General features: G+C 39.5%; 1 protein-coding gene across 8 annotated transcripts in view; it reads right to left on the reverse strand.

Moving 5' to 3' along the window:
- IRF2 (interferon regulatory factor 2) overlaps positions 1-12983 on the reverse strand; it is a 35650-nt gene extending 22667 nt beyond the window's left edge. For 2 of the 8 annotated variants that reach the window (XM_070948290.1, XM_070948282.1), the window contains exon 1: positions 12765-12983. The gene's annotated coding sequence lies outside the window, so the exon portion shown is untranslated. Of the gene's footprint in view, positions 1-470; positions 491-978; positions 999-7753; positions 7774-11450; positions 11468-12188; positions 12457-12759 lie in introns of those variants that run through there. The other 6 variants (XM_070948283.1, XM_070948284.1, XM_070948289.1 and 3 more) reach the window with 6 other exon arrangements.
- Positions 12984-18646: the final 5663 nt, after the last annotated feature.

Here is an 18646-nt window from a genome sequence, read left to right on the forward strand (position 1 = left end):
TTTTCTCCAGAGACTTCCCTATCTCTCCTAAACAGCTGCAAGCTAAAACATTTTCTCTAATGACTCAGCAATGCAGAAAATACTACCTCTCATCAACAGTGCCATGCAGTAAAACCCAGCAATAATACATACAATAAGATAGTAATGGAGACCCATAAATACATCCCTAATAGACAATGTACAATTTCAAATAGAATCATTACCCAATTTTGTTTATAAGCAAAATTGTGGCACCAAGAGGGCAGTAGCTACTTGCAACAAAGAAATAATCGCACACCAGAGCCTTGTAACAGGCTTATGATCTTGTCTGACAGTTACATGATGTCTTCTCCTCAGTATGGGAAAATAAAAACACTGAATGCCCAAAAGTGTTAGATCTGTGATAATTCTAAGGAGACCAAGTACATATAAACATGCATATAAAATATAAAAGTATAAAATAAACATGAATAAAATAAAAATGTATTTACCAGTAATACTTTCAGCTGGGCTAATTTAATACCTCCAGTGGACACAAACCTCCCGTTTGGTTAAAATAAAATTTGCTAACAAATTTTACACTGTAAATCATCACCCAGGACTTTTCTTTGATGCAGAGTGAATTTATAATCAATTGAAATGTTCTTCCACTGGTTTCTAAAGATACTATTTTTATAACATGCTTCTATTTATTTTCTTGTATTGAGATTGAACCATGTTCTAGATAGAAACCTAAAAGTTATTATTGGTGGGTGATGCCATATATCACTGCAAAAGGAAGAGCAGATGGTGTAGCCCTAACATGAAGTCAGATGCTACTGAGTTCTATAATAATGTTGGTTAAGTGGATGTGGGTATCTTGCTTACGTTAAGGGGCTAATGGTGCTTCTGTATATGATGTGGTATGATTAAATTGTTTGCACTCTTCACAATATTTAACTGTTCAAAAGAAAGGGGAAGTTTGAGAGAGAGTTGCAATTAACAAAACAACTTGCTTACATGCATCCTGAGGTGTTATATTCTCACTGGTCTGTAGTTCTTCTTCTGAAAAGTTCTAGTCTTTGTTGCTATTTCTTTTGAGAAAGAGTTTCTCTAGGACAGTGTTTGTCAACCTTGGAAGCTTGAAGATGGGTGGACTTCAACTCCCAGGATCCCCCAGCCAGCACCGCTGCTGGCTGGAGGATTCTGGGAGTTGAAGTCCACCCATCTTCAAGCTACCAAGGTTGAGAAACACTGCTCTAGGACACATACCGCCTAAAGACATCAGGTTTACCTCTTGTGCCCTTCAAAGCTTCTGGTGCAGTTTTCAAAGTTTCTTCAATATTTAGCAAACTTTCTTCAATATTCTTCAATATTTAGCATCAAATTTTAATTTCCAATATGACAAAAGGAGACAATCATTTAATATAGAGAGTATATTGTAACAACTGAGCCGTGATGGTGCAGTGGGTAGAATGCAGTATTGCAGGCTAACTCTACTCACTTCCATCCTTCCGAGGTGGGTAAAATGGGGACCCAAATTTTTGGGGGCAATATGCTGACTCTGTGAACCACTTCGAAAAGGTTGTAAAGCACTATGAAGCAGTAAATAAGTTTAAGTCCTATTGCTAGCTGTAAAATTTAATTATCTCAAAGTTCTTTTTTTTTTTTTGCCTTATCCCTACCTACTTTCTCACATGCAGCCCCTGCCCCTCACTCATGTCCTGTCTAAAAAAGAATACCTCTGCTTTAGGATCACTACTTTTTAACACATTTTCAACACAAAGCTGGATAATCAGCAAAAGCACGCAAAAGATTGCACAATGACTCAAAAGTAAACTATTAATAAAATCAATGGAAATTTTTCTTTGAGTCAGACCAAACTGGGAAGTGTCTTGCTGTAAGAATTTTTAAAAGCTTGAAAAAAGCAAGAAGTTTACACAAATTATAAAGATCAAGCAAGTGTCTTGTCAAAATCAGAAACACAAACTGAAAGCAGTAAACGGAAGAAATAAGAAATGAAACTGGACTAGGTATTATACTTAGATTGGTTTTGATTCTAGTCAGCAGCTGGAAAAAATAAGTTAAACCAAACCATAGCGGTAACTATTTGGCAACTGGCAGTTTTTTGTTAATTTTGACATTGTTTCAGTTTTATTTAGGATTCATTAACCTCCAGGTGTTTTAAGATTACTTTCAGTCCTGTTATATATACATCTTCTGTACAGCAAAGTAAAACTGAAGTAAGACTATAAGCACAGTCACAATTTCATTTAATGACTACTTCACTTAACAATCAAATTGCCAGCCTCAACTGTGGTCCCTGAAGGAGGAACATTTATATCTCTTTGTTAAGGCATAGCCTTAAAAGCATGAGCACAAGCCTCCACTATCACAAACTATGCAGGTGATAGATTTTTCTTTCAAGAGAATTTGGATTAGGACTATCTAAAAATCATATACATTTCTTTCTCCTCTGCCTGACATTTAGATAAGACGCTTTATAAAAACATCTCATTGCTTTTGTTCCTATTGTTGCTGTTTTTATACTCTTTTTATAAAAACCTCTGGGCAGTGAGAGCCTTTTATGGAATATAGTCTCAATTTCTTGATAAGAACTGAAATGGAAGTTTATTTTTTTATCTGCCACATACCCACAGGAATAATTGGCACAGTGGAAACAGAAAATAGAGAATAGGATTTTTTAGGATAGCAGTGTTGGGCAAACCATATCCTGTGGACATCTTTGACAAAGAGCATGTTTATAATAACAAATGAATACTATACAAATGAATACTGGATACTGCTCCTAATAAGCTCACTAGACAGATATGAAATTATCAAGATCAAGCAAGTGATCTTTATAATTTCACTTCTTTGTTCCCCATTCCTAAGTGGAGAATATTTTTCTACTATGAACAGCAGTAATTTTGTGGTTGGCAAATACTTTGATTAGTGCTCTCAAAGTCCCAAGTATGCTCATCAGACTCGAGGTTTCCTACACCTGCTTGATATGCCCCAAGATCCCACTAACTTGTTTCTCTTCACTGTATTGGATCCCATTCAATAATGGCCCAGGCAATGACCTCTGTTCAGCGATAATAGTTGCAATAGCCATTAAAAAATGAGCAGCTCTTCGTACTTCTCAAGGAAGCCCCCCCCCCCAAGTACTGGAGAAATAGAACACTACAGAACTCAAATGCCCACCTGATTCAATGTGTCATAAAACCTTTTAATCATGGAAAAAGTTTTTTATACTTTCACAGAATTTGCATAATAGACATGCAGATTCAACATGTCTGGTCACATAGTAAAGGGCCTTATCAACTCAGCTTGTTATCCAATGTAATGTGACTAACAACCACTTCCCTATCCCAAGTGTGAGTCCCTCATCAAAACTTGTTCACAGTTATCCAAGTATTTTGGGAAGCACACAAGCTGTCTGCACTTCATCTATAGATAGCAATGGGATTCTTTCTTCATTCCAACACAGTAGATTATACAGTATATTCAAGTGGATCAAAGGTACAGCTAGAATCTGCAGTATCTTCTGTCTGAGCCATACAACCAAACATGGCCTCAAAGCAACACTGCATCAGAGATGGCCTAATAGAGATAGGGACAGACACAATTACTGCTTATGTTGGAACTTATATTTGTAAGATGAAGCCTATTTTCTTAATATTAAATTATCTAACACTTGTGAAAAAACTAGAAAAGGCTTGAAGAACCCAGTGTGGTGATTCAGCATATAAATATTTGGCACTGTATAGGGCAGAAACCACTTGCCAATGCAAAGTCATATCAATGTTCTTTGCAATAAATGGTTGGTCATATTGAAGCAATAGACACAAAATATGAATAGACTCTAGTGCAAGAATTACTTATTTTCCTCTTAGTTCTGCAGCCAACAGCAAAGCATTACACAGTTTACTTTAGGGTTGACAGTTAGGTTTTAGCAAAACCTGGTTCAGTGCCAGCTTGGGCCAGTCACATTTTCTCAGCCCTAGGAAGTAGGCAATGCAAATCAGTCCTGAATTCTTGCCAAGAAAACTACAGGGGTTAGTCTAGGCCGTCAACCAGGAGGAGTCATGACTGCGTTGAAGACACCAAAAAAACAAAACTCCACAAAACAAAACAAAAAAACTCCACAAAACATCATTGACCACGGTGTTATAAGAGACTGAATGAATTTTTAAAGGGATTAGACTTGCATGCTTTTTCTAATTTATAGAAATTTTCTTCTACCTTTCCAACCCTGGCATATCAACATATGAACTGGAAGATCATGGCTAGAGTTTAACCTACAAAGTAGGACTGCAAACTGAGATTTAACCATGTACTGTATGTAAAGGTAAACCAGGTAAAACAGCTAGCAATGGTTGTGTTTGAACCGAGCTACTGCCTCAGTTCAGCAGCTGAAATAATTAGGACACAAAATATTTAGGCCTGGGTTAAGGACTGACAACTGATTTTAGGTCCCAAATCCTGTATCTGTTCCACTGTACAGTATTAAGTAAAGTTCTGCTGCTGCTTTTCAAAAGTAAACCATTAGAATGGGAACAAAATTACTCAATGATACTCTGAAGCAGACAAAAGGCCAAAAGGCCATTATTGCTTATTACACAATCAACACTTAGAGCTTAATCACACCTTCTATAAACAAATATACAAAGTTGTCAAGGGGAATTTAACCTGACAAGGTACACTGTACTTCCTCTTGATTAAGCAGCTATTCTCTCACTTGATGATTTTTTGCGGTTGTTGTTGCTCTTTTGCAACCGAATAGGGAATTTCTGATATGCCTAATGACTCACATTCCCAGAAATTGTGTTCAGACAACTAAGTTACAGTATTGCTTGGTAAGATTTGGAATCAGTGTTCTCAGCTCCTTCATGTAGATCTATTGCCCTTTTGTGAAACTCATCAATCCCCTTTATAATATTTATTAAAAATATAAAATCTTGAGCATATAGTCATGGCTGGCTGACGAATTTTGGGAATTGAAGTCACACAGCTTAAAATTGCCAAGTTTGAAAAGCACATTATTTTATATTCTGGGCAACGATGTAGGATGGGAGGTTTGGGGGCTACAATTGTTAGGCCAGCTGCTTAGATTTTCCAAACAGCTCAAGCTTAAGAACTTAGAGACAATCTTATGCATACAAGTTTGAATATGTTGAAATAAAACCAGTGGACTTTGGCCTTCAAGTCTCTACAACCTCGGTGTGTTCACTGTTTATACTATTCTATTTTTTTCATATCCTTCAACTTTTACCAAGAAGTGCCAGCTGTAACTTTTAAATGCCACCTAGAATATAGAATATTTTTGTTCATCATCCAAAATGATGGCACAGAATTGGAGAAAGATTTAATAATAAAAATATCATACCACAAATATCATTGCTTTATTTACCACCAAAGACAGCCAAAAAATGGAAGTAAAATATAGTAACTTGGAATAAAAAAAACTTAAACGAGATTTACATAATGACCATAAGATCAGATTCCAACCCAACATGGCTTGATGGCAATCTCAGCTGAACAGAATTTAGCTACTCTCATGGAGGTATTGGTGACCATTATGATAATACAAAATTCACACTCTCCTCTTCAGAGCAGCACAAGCTCTTACTAAGGAAGGGAATGGTAGCTTTAAGCACCAGATGTCATAAAACAAGCAGCATCAACACATGAGCAACTTTTTCTACAGCTTCATCCAAGCATAGACATCAGCACTCTGCAAAATGGAATACATATCTTCCCCTCAACACACCAGACGACAAGATATTAAGCCTTACTAAGATAAAAGCTATCTGTTGAGAAACAGAAAAAATATTGCAGAATTATTTAGATATAGAGAAGGAATAATTACTTGGAATGGTTCAAGGCCTCTATCTTTCTGCTTGTTTTTATTTGATCTCTATTCAGGTAGTCCTTGTTTACCAACCACAATTGATTATTAAGTGAAGCAGATGCTAAGGGAAACTGCAACTGTGCTTATGATGTTATTCAGCTTTCTTTGCTTCCTAAATGCATAGATTAGTCATAAAGTTTTTCATCACTGTTATAACCGTGAACAACCACTAAAAAAGGCAGTTGCTAAATGAAGACTACTGTAAAGGTTTTTTCAGGGCCAAGGATCATGGAGGATTAGACTGAGCAATCCCACTAGGCTTCGTCACTGGCTACTCTTTTTTCCATTGCATCTATCAAGAAAGATGCAATAAACCATGGACCTATCCTATAAGATTACTTTCAGACAGTAAGTTTTTAAACAAATTTCCCAGACAGAAAGCCAAACTCAGGCAAAGAACTACCTCCTGAAGAAATTGTATTCTTAGCATCAAAAAGCCCTGAACTCACGTTGTCTATTGAATATGTGATGTTTTTCATGGCAAGAATCCAGGCAATCCCCAATGTTCATTCTGCAACCTGGAAATACACCGCCTAAATTTGACAGAAAAATGGCCTGTTTTCTACATGCAATTGGAGGTGGGTGTTTCCAAATAATGGATAAAGAAATGGAAGACCATCCTTCATCAATGCTGATTTGCAAGATCTGCTATTCAAACCAGAGGCAGTAAAACATGCACAATCCAAGTTTTGAACATGCTTAAAAGTTTTTCTAGGGGTGCGAGCCTATCTACTTCCTTTTTGTACAAAACTCTCACCTCTTAAAGGGATGAGACAGCCCTATCACTTATTCCGTTCACATCAAAAATGTTCTTAAATAGAAAATATAGCTCCCTGCATCTTTTAAAAATATGTTCAGTATTAGAAGAGAAGGCACTGCTTAGAAAGTTGTTGGTGAGAAAATGTATATTTTATTGTGTCTGATTACTGGACACTGCCCTAATAAGTCCAACAGGTTTTTTTGGCAAGGTTTTTCCAGAAGTGATTTGTCATTGGCTACTTCATAGGGTTGAGAGTGTGACTGGCCCAATGCCACCTAGTTGCTTTGTATCTAAGGCAGGATTAGAACTCAGTCTCTTGGTTTTTAACTGATGCCTTAACTGTTCCATCAAATCGGCTCTCAGTGCTGTGAATAGTTTGCTGTAAAGAATATTAACAATATGTTGACAGGATGTTTTGTTCTTGCTTTAATGGGAGAGAATGACTCATTCGTTTATGTCAGTTGCTGCCCCGATCATGGTCTTAAAGCACTTGTTGTACCTGTACGACTGAGCAGTTTTGAAAGTACATATTTTCTAAAATTGTAGGAACCAATATAAAATATGCCTCATTAATAATAATTATTCCAAATGGATTGTACTTCAATATCATTGGCATTGAAAACCCTGTGAATGCAAATTTATGTTTCTATATTTACAAGTAATTTCTACTCTGTTCTGCAAAACCTGATGCTCCATAAGTAGGATCAAGTTGCCTAAATCTCTTCACATGCTGAACAGTGAATATGCTTTTATTCTACTCCATTTCCTTCTTTGATTCAGAAGACTCACCCACACATACTGTAGAAATGCATGTTTTCTTTGTTTAAACAATAGCCATTGTTTTCAATATGCCAAACTTTATATAACCTCAAAGTTCCCAGTTTTTCAAAAATAGCATCTTTAATAACTGCACCCACATTTATTAGGTATATTTTCACTCTATTTAGTAGGTATAGAATTTTCACTCTAGCCACTCCATAGAGATGAATTTACTTACACTGCAAAGACTTCAAGATCCATTTCCAGAAAGATTGTTTATTTTATACAGATGGACAGAGAAATATCACATTAAAATAAACATTCATTAATCAATTGCTAAAGCATGTAAAGAGTCTTACACATTTTAGCTGAGTTTGTCAATCAACACGAAGTTTGTGGATGCCAGAGTCTTGCTCCATCCATAAGGCATGGAATCTTGTCACTGTTTCCATGCTTGGTCTTCAAAATACAAGAAAAACTCAATATGGCTTCTCTTTTCTCTCCTAATGCAGTATAAAGACTGCTGCTGCAAACCATTTAGTTAAAAGCTTGAGAAGAAGCAACAGATTGTCCACACATTTCTGCTAGGCTTCTGAAGGTCTCTACTTGCTTTGCTCTCCAAAGCCTGATATACCATCGGATAGCTACAACATCAAACAGGGCAAGTAGAACTGTAAATTCCAGAACTTCATGTCCACACTGATGGAAAACTAAATATGACTCAAAGTAAACCGTTAATATCCTTAAAGTGAGAGAGGCAAAAAAAATTAATAAAACTATTTCCAATTGATGTTTGACCTGAAGTAAATCAGAAACATTCGTAAAGTAGGAGACATAACTTCCCCATAAAATGAGTTTTCCCATAGATTTTTTAAGGTGGACTGAAAACCACTCCTTTGCTACCTTTCCTTCTATTTATAACCCCAACAAATATCAAATACAAGAGAAATACTTCCTCCAGTGGGTAGCAATACACAACAGGTGAAAGGAAGGCAGATCTGATTTTAGCAAACCAGGTAATGGTATTAATTAAGAAAGAAAAGTATAAGATGTTTTCAAGATTTTTTTTGGTTACAGACCTTATAGCTCATTTGTTCAGCTAATTATTTGTACTTTTATCAATAAGATAAATTGCTTAGCTTGGAAATTATTATTTTTTTATATAGAACATCCTCTAAATAAAAGATTTATATCAAGGGACTAGATACTATTTTGATTCATCATGACATTACTGAAGATATTTCTGAAGTAATTATTTTGCTATAGATTTTCCTAAGAGTATTCTAATATATATTCATTCTATACCTGTGTTTCCCTGAAAATAGAAGACCCAGTCTTATATTTTTGGGGCTCCAAAATAAGCACTAGAGCTTATTTTCGGGGAAACACGATTTCAGGGTGATCACCCCGGCTGGGTGCCCCACCCCACCTCACCCCGGCATGTGCACAAGAGGCAGCAAGCACATAGGGACTGATGGTGTCTGGCAGGAGCTCCAGCCAGCCGGTCCCTTGGTCGGAGCACTATGGAGCTGTGCAGCTCACACAGCGCAGGCGAGTTGATTCCCTGTCCAAGCAGCACACAGAGGCAAATGTGCAGGAGGGAGGCAGGCAATCCGGATGAGCAACAGAAAAAGCCAGAAAAGGCCACGGGAGGCTCATCTTCACACAACAGCACCGGCAGTAGATGGAGGCAGAGGCGCATGACGGAAGACAGTTGATCCGGATGTGCTGCGTGGGCCACAGGCAAGCCAAGAGACGTGAAGACAAGCCTCCTGTGGCTGCCTGCCCGCTCCGGCCCACCAACCCTCAGCTTTCCTGTGACCTGTGCGTCCTGTCCAGACTGCTTCCTTTCCACCCTGCACCTCTTCTCCGTCTGCTGCCGGTGCCGCCGCACGAAGACGAGCCTTCCGTGGCCGGCCGCCGCTCCAGCATAACTCTGTTTTCCCACAGCCAGCGCAGCATCTCCAGATTATGTGCCTCACCCCCGCCTGCTGCTTGGACAGGGAATCAACGGACACCATTGGCCCATGTGTGCTTGCTGCCTCCTGTGCTGGCCATGCCCACCCCCTTCACTAGGGCTTATTTTTTTTGGGGGGGGGTAGAGCTTATATTAGACACACTTAAAAATCAAGCTAGGCTTTATTTTTGGTGTAGGTCTTATTTTCGGGCAAACACCATATTTAAAATACACATATATTTATACCAGAGCTGTATAAACAAAGTCATAACTTAGTACTGTTTAAAAATTATACTTTTATTTCATTTTTGTATACACATGTATAGCACATAAAAACTTTTATGTACAAGGTGTAAAGGAATTTAAACAAAGGACATAACTTTAAAATGTTTAATGAAATCTAAGAAACACAAACGAAGCTGCATATCTTGCCATAATGCCAGAGGTAATATGTCTTCTTCCAACAAAAACAGGTTAAATCTGCTTTTTCAGTTTTCAAATTTCAGATGTATTCATTTTATTATACAGTTATTTCACAAGTTGTCTTACTGACGTCAATAAAACACCAAAACATTTTCTACACTGAAGCCATAAATGTTCTTTAACTTCCAAACAGCCTAATCTTCCTGAATAACCTTTTCTACACAAAAAAAAGGCAATGCAAAATTGCAAAATACAATTTGGAAACCAGAAAAAGATACTGTAAATTATATGGCTTTGCTCTTATTCACATCAATTCGTAAGAAAATTTTATTGTATTTTTAAAAAATTACAGAACATTAACTTGAATGTTCCATGCATTTTAATCAGTTTATATATAGTTTAGTAAGGAAACATATTAATACTAGATTTTAATCGCTGCTTGAAAGCTAAGTGCAGCTTCATGTGAAAAATCAAAATGTACAAAACTCAGGATGACCTATTTTTAAGACTCAGTACAGTCAATACTCAAAAATATTTGTTTCAAATATAGTATGAAAACAGTATTTGCATGTATTGTGCTACTGGCATCCCCAAGGCTGCTTCCATTCATATCACTGGCAGCTAAAACCCACCAAAGTGCTTAGTTGTGACTGTGTGTGTTTTGAGATATGTAAAATTATGTGGACAACAATAAGATTTGCCATTTCCTTCTTCTGGAGTCTTTTTTCAATCTAGCCTGGCATTTCCTAGTGGTCTTCTATTCATGGTCAAACCAGGTCCAATCCTGCTTTGCTTTTGGAGGTATCTAAGTCAAGGAGGCAAACATACCTAATAATCCTTCCTCCTCCTGTTTTCCCCACAACAACAACCATGCGAGGCCTTCTTTCATGCCTAAACCAGGACTAAAACTCACAATCTCCTGGTTTTTAATCTGGCGCCTAAACCACTGGACCAAACTGTCTCTCACAACTGGCTTAACCCTCACAAAGGTATAAAATTTAATGCATGGTGAAAGTTAAATTGAAAGGTTCCCCCGCACATGCATACTAGTCATTTCCGGCTCTAGGAGCAGTGCTCATCTCCGTTGTCCGAAGACGTCTCTGTGGTCATGTGGCCAGCATGATTAAATGCCAGAGGCACACGGAGCGCTGTTACCTTTCCACCAAATGTGGTCCCTATTTTTCTACTTGCATTTTTTCCGAACTGCTAGGTTGGCAGAAGCTGGGACAAGTAACAGGAACTCACTCTGATACACGACGCTAGGGATTTGAACCGCTGAACTGCCAACCTTTTGATTGACAAGCTCACCACTGCCTCCCTTATGGTGAAAGATACCCCACATCAATTCAATCAGCATAAAAGAGTTTGATTTAGTACAGTCACCATCAGAATCCTTTAGAGCCATTTCTAAAGGACCTGTATTCGGAAAGACAGTCCATGCACCTCATCTGTGAGAAGTGAAACATCTTCAAAGAAAAACCAGAAAGTCCAGTTGCCTCTTGGAAAAAAAAAAAAAAGCACCTTTGGGACAACCTGCATGACTGAGAATTTCCATAGAGATCTGTGTTCTAGTATCAGATGTGCTAGGCTTTAACCTCAGCTTTCCTGGAAGGGCAACATCTACCATCCCCAGCTATATTTTTTCAAAAGCGTAAGAAGCCTGAAATTTAACACACTTAGGAGGCATCAGGCTCGGGAAGCCTTCCGCACTTCCCACTCGGAAAGCATCCGATCAGCGCCTGGGAGGCGTCGGGCTCCCCTTGGGCCCTTTCCCATTCCTGCTTCCTGGAACCCGACGTAGCGCGCGAGCGGTAAAAGTATCAAGCGGGGCGTTCTATCGCCGACGATCCCTTCTCCGATTGGCCAGACGAGTATCTACGTCACGATTTGACCCGGCCGCTGAGAAAAGGAAGTGACCCAGCTGGCTTGTGTAACAGCCGCCTTCGCGGGGATATTTTTTTGGGGGGAGGGGGGGACATTATGCTGACACAGCGGCCCCTCCTGGTTCTCTTCAAAGCACCAATGACTTGTTAGGGGAAAATGACCGTCTCTTCCCCCTTCCCCTCGGCAGGGCTGCCCCGATCTGAGCTGCTGCCCTCTTCCTCTCGGTTGCCCGCAGCGAAGACTGGCGCGGAGCAAAACGCACCCTTTCCCTAAGATGCCCACTTATGCCCCCCCCCTTCCGTGCCCTCCTTTCCCTTGCAGCACAAACATCAAGGGAAATCAAGCAAAAAATCTTCCCCGCCCGGGGCGCTCTTGGCAGCGCCTCTCGACAGGGCCCGATCCCGCCATGAAGCGGTCCAAAGTCCTGCAAGGGTGGGGACCGAGAAGGCCAATGTCTCCCCACGACCTGCACGCCTTTCCCTGCCCGAGAACGGAAAGCAACGGAGAGGGCTGCTGGCTCGCGGGCTCACCTCGGTTTCCCGATTACCAAAGAGACCGTCCGCCTGGCCAGCGGATGGCAAAGCAGCGCCCCGTTCCGCAACTCCATGAGTTCGTCTCCGCTGGGCTTGAAGGAAAGTTGCGGGTGGGGGGCGATCCCCGCCTGTCGAGAACCGTTCTCGCCGGTGACATTCCGAGAGTTTTTGCGCACTCCGAAAGCCCGCTTCTCCGCGCCCTGCCGACGCTGAGAGGAGAGCCAGAGGGACTCTCGGGTTCGGGCTTTCTGCCGCTGACATGTTTCGCCGCCGCGCCTGCCGCCCCCACCCCAGATCCATCCTCGACTGCGGAGCCTGAAAGAGAAAGGCGTCCTGCCCTTCCCGCGGCTCTCTTCCCTGCAAATCCAAAAGTGAAATTAAAAGCCCTGCTTTCTCTTGCCAGTAGCTGCGCCTAAAATCATATGACCCGCCACGGCCTTTGCATTTGGGTTAAAACGCGTCCAGCATAGGCGTAAATGCAAAAATCAGAGGAAAGAAATGTGTACGGTCATTGGGTCTGGGTTAAAAGGAAGGAAAAAAAAAACACACACGATTGCTCTGGATTTACCTTACCAATTATGTGTTTCCCGGTATTTATGTAATTCCTCAAGGTTGTCACGGTTGCCAAGAGACGCAAAATGGAAAGGAAAACCGGCGGTGGAATAGATGGCGGGAGCAAAACTAAAAGTTATTCCTCCTCTGTATTTGGCGGGGATTAAGTCCTGACGCCAGATCGAAAGCAAAACAAGGCGAGAAGCAGCGAGGAGTCCAATCTTGGAAATTCCTCCTCCACCTCCCTTCCCTTCCCTTCCTCCCCCCCCCTCTCCTCTCCTCCCCCTCTCCGAGGCCTGTTTGTGCAGAAGGGAGGTGGGGGCTGGAGTGAAAGAGGTGCGGAAGAGTTGGGCGCAGCTGCTCATTGGCGGGCTCGGCCGCTTTCATCATTTCTCAGAAAAGCCGATTTCATTTTCACTTCCCTTCAGCAACAGCGACACCAGCACCGGGGAGGGGGCGGAAAGTGGAGGACGAAGAAGACGAAAGAGAAGTTTCAGTTCCTTGGCTGGGAAAAGCGGAGAGAGCTCAAGAGATCTGAGGGGGGCCCCGCTGCCCCCTTTTCTAAACAATCGGACAGCTCCTTCCCAACCGCGGGACCTTCTGGCTCTGGAGCCGGGAAGGACATGGGAACATATTGCAGCATTTCTTTACACGGAGGAGGGATGTAGCCGGGGAAGGCCGAATCTATAGCGCTGCACCTCTCGGCGTTTGCTTGGACAGAAACGATGTCTTTGGTGCAACGCTCTAGAGCAGGAGGTGAGCAACTGTGGCCCTTTTACAACCTGTGGACTTCAACTCCCAGAATTCCTGAGACAGCTTGGCTGTCTCAGGAATTCTGGGAGTTGAAGTCCACAGGTTGTAAAAGGGCCACAGTTGCCCACCTCCTGCTCTAGAACAGTGTTTCTCAACCTTGGCGGCTGGACGATGGGTGGACTTCAACTCCCAGAATTCCCCAGCCAGCGCTGCTGGCTGGGGAATTCTGGGAGTTGAAGTCCACCCATCGTCCAGCCGCCAAGGTTGAGAAACACTGTTCTAGAAAGAGCTAGAAAATCATCCTGTGCCAGGACTGTGTGATTGGGCTGGGTTGTTTTTTTGGGTTTTTTTCTCTGGAGATCGGTGACTTCCTCACCTAGCGACTGGCGAAGAAATTTTCCCGTAGATTTTTTTTTTTCCCCTGACAAGTTCTCTGTCAAGAAAAAAAAAATGCTTTCAATTTTTCTGTCAAAGGAGAAATTGTGAAATAAGTGAGATGCTTTTGTTATTCGGAGGGCTTCTTGAAGGATTTGCATGAAGATCCTGGCTTTTAAATGCAAAGTTATTGCTCCAGTGGTCTGCAGCCTCTCTGGCTTTATTTAAATCCTGAAGAAAGATGCCAGTAAGGAATTTCCCTTGTGGAACTTTTTCAGTCTCAGTTCTACCATCATCACTGAAATAACAACAACAACAACAACAACAACAACAACATTCTCCTAAAACTTCTTGCAAATTGTTTGAGACATTTTCCCTTGATCAGTTTGGAGAAACTCATTCAATTTTGGTATACGCCAATTTGATTGAGAATTTTTACAGGCCATTTCTGTGCACCACTTTAGACACTCAGGTGTGAGGTGTGTGCTGTCAAAGTGCTGCTATGGGAAAAATGAGTGAGACCAATGCGTGCATCTTCTTGGTGTCATCATATTCAATAATAGCCTGGAGGAATCTAGTCTTCCAGAAGATGCTGTACTCCGATTCCCACAAGCTGTGTAGGATATCGGTTTGGCATTCCTCAGTAACAACCTGGTAGCCACTTCTGGAGAGGCAAATAACTAAGCGCTAAGGATTTGCTATTCAGCAATTGCATTTATTTTTCCTTTTAAAAAATAATAGATTAATCTTGATTGTTCATAGGGATTATTAGTGTAAAAAAAAAAGAAAAAATACAATGTAAAGGAAATAATATGTGCACATTGTGTTACATATAGGTAGTCCTCAACCTATGACTGGTCACTTAGCGACCAAAATTACAACAGCCTACATGGGAGCTATTTAAAATCTGGATTCAAAATTCTGATAGTCGCATGACTGCAACTATCATGTGATTACCTTGCAATCACATGACTGAATTTTGGGAGCTCTGCACCTGGACCGCATTTATGCGGCATCCCGGTGTCATGTGACTGCATTTTACAATGGTTTTGCTGAAAAGCAGTATTTATGTCCACTTTTTGGCAACTAGCCATTGGTTTGCTTAATGATTGCAGCATTGCTTCACCCCCCAAAAAAAATTATAAAATCCAATAGGTTTTGTGATCAACCCATTTTACTACCATTATGACTTAAAATTATGGTCATAAGTTGAAGACAACCAGTATAAGCAATAATCTAGTTTTTAATCACATCATTAGATTGTGACACATAGAACAATGTTGATTAGTCTCCACTGCAGGAATAGTCAATAAGTTGGAAGGGAACCCATGTCAATAATCAAAAAGTTTAAAAATGGGAATATACTGTATTTCCAACATTAAGGAACATGTTTTTTTGCCAATCCCTCTCCATTCTTATCCCCAGTCATAATTATTCCCTTATGAGTAAACATTTTTGATATATATCTAAAAATACATTCACATCTTCAAACATTACTGATCTTATAACACCAATATTAACTAATTTATAGATGTTAACTTGAAATGGGACAATAGAAGGAAAAGCCTATGTCATTTGAGTAAAATGTTCTCTCTTCAATTTTACACTTGATACATAATGACTTTAACAGCATACTGTATTTAAATTCCTCTGGGATGTTCGGTAAAAGTGAAAACTGATACTTGGCAGATTTAGTCTCATTTTAAGATCACAAGGAATATACTCAATATTCCTACATACATACCCATTGCTTTATTAATATTCAGTTCTTTAGTTTACAGTTCTGCCAAATAATAAGTTATTTATCCTTCTTGCATTTAGAAATAAGATATCAAAGTATCAAGTTGCCAAAAATATTTTATGAAGTCAATACTAAATATATATGATTCAACCTTTAAAGAATACTTAATCATAGGAATCTAAAAATACTAATTCTCCAGGTACATTGAGAACTCTGTGAAGCAATTAACCTTACCAAATATGCAATAAATGTAAAGTTTGTTGTTTCAGAGATCTCAGAGAAGTACAGGTAGTCCTTGACTTACCACAATTGAGCCCAAAATTTTTGTTGCTAAGTGAAGCATTTGTTAAGTGAATTTTGCCCCATTTTGTGACCTTGTCATAGTTGTTAAGTGAATCATTAAAGTTAAATTAGTAACATGGTTGTTAAGTGAATCTAGTGTCCCCATTCACTTTGTTTGTCAGAAGGTTACAAAATGTGATTGCATGACTCCAAGACACTGCAGCTATCATAAACATGAGTCAATTGCCAAACATCCGAATTTTGATCACGTGACCATGGGGATGCTGCGTATGGTCATAAGTGTCAAAAATACTCCTAAGTCACTTTTCTCAATGCTGTTGTAACTTGGAATGCTCACTAAATGAACTGTTGTAAAGAGGACTACCTGTAATCTCTTCCCCTTTTTAAAAATAATTATGTATGGTTGTGTATACGGTTGTATATGGATGTATATGGTTGTGTTGAAGTTCATAAAGTAATATTACATTATTTGGAAAAATATGGATAGTTGACTGATCTCTGACCAGAGCATGTAAGATGCTATAATTGTAGCTGCTGAGTCTAGAAATTAATCTGTTTATCAAAGACCCTATTTTGATCATGGCATCTATGTACAGTTACTTGAAATGAAGCTTCATTTCAAATGAAGCTGGATGTTTATATATCCACCCTGGGAAATGTTCTATGTATAAGGCAAATGTTTCATCTCTTTAAAATCTTAACAATTATTTGGAAAGACAGTGTCTCTCCGTAGAAGAGCAGGAAACCCAGATTCTAGTTTTCAACCTCCACCATATAAACACATTGGGTTACTTTTGGCAAGTTTATCTCTCTCAGCTTAATCTGCCTCAGGATTGTTGCTGTGGAGAACATAGGAGGCACAAGTATAATATGATGCCTTAAGTACCCAAATTGAAGGCAGGATATAAATATTATAAATAAACTATTATTAAAAATACACATTTAACTATTTGATTAATTAAATCAGATTTTAAGGCTCTTTCAGAAAAGCTTCAGAAAAGACAACTGTTTTAATACATCACAGAGAATAATGTGTTTGTCAAAGTGAAGCCATTCTTCACAATAATTTTCAAAATACATTCAGTTATAGTTTGTAACATTAGTTTGTGGACTTTGACTCAATTATATATATATTTATTTATTTCAAAACAATTTCTATTATACTCAGCAGGACTGATTTAAAATAAAAATTATAATTACTTTAATTGATCTAAATAAATGTGTTGCAAAATATAATTTTAGGACAAGGATCTATGTGTTAATGTGTTTCTTGCAATATATTGCATGCAGCGAAATATAACTAATGTCAAGTGTATCTCATTTCATTCTTCCTGATGTGTTAAAATCGGCCGATTTTAGAGAATTGAATTGAATTGAATACTTTTTTTCGCCAAATGTGATTAGACACACAAGGAATTTGTCTCCAGTACAGAAGCAGTGCACATGCAAAGCAAAGCAAAACAACAATAACAACAACAACAATAATAAAAGGGGAGTAAAGAAGATAATAAGGATACATAATAATACTACAATCACACTTTATGGGTTATTAGACATTAGGCAGCACTGAGAGAATTAGGTATTCAGCAGTGATGGCATGAGGGGAAAAAACTGTCCCTGTATCAGGGGTGAAATGCTCCTGGTTCAGACCGGATCGGCCGATCCGGTAGCGATGGAGGCGGGTGGTTCGGAGAACCGGTAGCAAAAATCCCTGCCCCCCCCCATGCCCAGCTGAGCTGCACAATCAGCAGAGGCTTTTTTTTTACTTTTAAAAGCACTTTGTCTACATTTTGTTTACTTTTAAAAGCATTTTGTCTACAACCTCTTCGGCCGAAAAAATGCTTTTAAAGTTTTTAAAAAAAGCCTCGGATGATCGTGCGGCTCAGCTGGGATTGTCAAAGGCTTTTAAAAGAAAAAAAAACCCTTTTTTTCTTTTAAATGCCTCTGATGATCCAAGCTGAGTTGCCTGATCAGCAGAGGTTTTTTTAAAAACTCAGCTGGGATCGTCAGCGCCTTTTGAAAGCATTTTTTTACAACCTCTTCGCCAAAAAGGTTGTAGAAAAAATGGTTTTAAAAGTAAAAAAAAATTGGCTACGCCCACCCAGTCACATTATCCCACCACCACCACCAAGCCACGCCCACAGAACCAGTAGTAACAAATTTTAGATTTCACCACTGCCCTGTATCTAGTTGTTTTGACAAGGAAGGAATTGAAACTGTGTATGTCCAGGATGGAGGGCTGTGCAGATATCTTCTCAGACGTCCTGACCTGCCAGGTTTTCCATGGAAGGCAGGCAAGTTGCAATTGTTATTTCTGCAGTCTTAACTATCCATTGGAGTCTGTACCTGTCTTGTTTGATGCTTCACAAACCAGACAGTTAAAGACTCATAATTCCTCTGTAAAACTGTATCAACATCTCTTGGGGCTGTCTGAACTTCCTGAGTTGATGTAGGAAAAACATTCTTTGTTGTACCTTTTTAATGTTTCTAATGTTGAGTGTCCATTTGAAGTCCTGGGAGATTACAGAACCCAAAAATGTGAAAGACTACTGCTGATACTGGGATGTTAAATATTGTAAGAGGTGATAAAATAGAAGGGCTCCTCCTAAAAGCCATCTTCATATTTACAATTTTAAACATGTTCCATCTCCAGATCGTTACAGCTGCACCATAGGGTCAGTTGTTCAATCTCCCATCTATATTCAGGCACAAAGTAAGACTTGATGAGCTT

This window comes from Pituophis catenifer, unplaced genomic scaffold (genome assembly GCF_029215685.1).
Source record: "Pituophis catenifer annectens isolate HBS135680 unplaced genomic scaffold, rPitCat1.0.hap2 SCAF_8, whole genome shotgun sequence".
Taxonomy (NCBI): Eukaryota; Metazoa; Chordata; class Lepidosauria; order Squamata; family Colubridae; genus Pituophis; species Pituophis catenifer.